Consider the following 642-nt stretch of genomic DNA (forward strand, 5'->3'; position numbering starts at 1 on the left):
TATTTATTGTTACTTTTGTACGTTTTGAGTGATTTCAGTGAGAATTGTGGGCTTGTCCTTCTTTAACGGAGGGGTACCAACACTTTTGTCCACGTCTGTATGTGTCTTCCGTTCATTGGAGGTGTGGGGTGCTCGTGCGCGCGGCGGCTGCATCAGCGCGCATTCGGGGGGTGGGTGCTTTCCATGGGGATTCTATGCAAACGCGCGTAGCAGAATATCGGACTTCTATCGCGTTTACATGGACTGGAATGCGCGCCGACACAGCCGGTGTGTGAACCTTAAAAGTCACAGACACGCGCGCGCAGGCGCGAGCCGAGCTCAGGATCACATGTCTGACAGGCGGGTGCCGCGGATCGTCGTGCGGGGCGGGCTACAGGTCTGTGGCTCGGAGCTTGTGGAGTTCTGGTTAGGAACAGCCAGCACGTCAAAAAACGTATTCCTCGACATCATATATGTCTCTCATTCATTCTGAGATAGACATCCACAGACGGAGCTGGTAGCCCCTTCGACACGCGGCGCGGCGACAGAAACACATTTTTTGACGAGCCGCGAGAAGCAAATTCCCCGCGCGGGGCACGTGAATTTATCACGCGAATCGCGTTTGGTGCTTCGACGCTACTCCTCCGCCCAGCTGAGTGGAGG

General features: G+C 55.3%; 1 protein-coding gene across 1 annotated transcript in view; it reads left to right on the forward strand.

Annotated features, from left to right (window-relative positions):
• LOC112138175 (actin, cytoplasmic 1-like) overlaps nucleotides 1-642 on the forward strand; it is a 6,925-nt gene that overhangs the window by 2,945 nt on the left and 3,338 nt on the right. The gene's annotated exons all lie outside the window — the stretch shown is intronic.

Source organism: Oryzias melastigma, linkage group LG9 (genome assembly GCF_002922805.2).
Source record: "Oryzias melastigma strain HK-1 linkage group LG9, ASM292280v2, whole genome shotgun sequence".
NCBI classification, from domain to species: domain Eukaryota; kingdom Metazoa; phylum Chordata; class Actinopteri; order Beloniformes; family Adrianichthyidae; genus Oryzias; species Oryzias melastigma.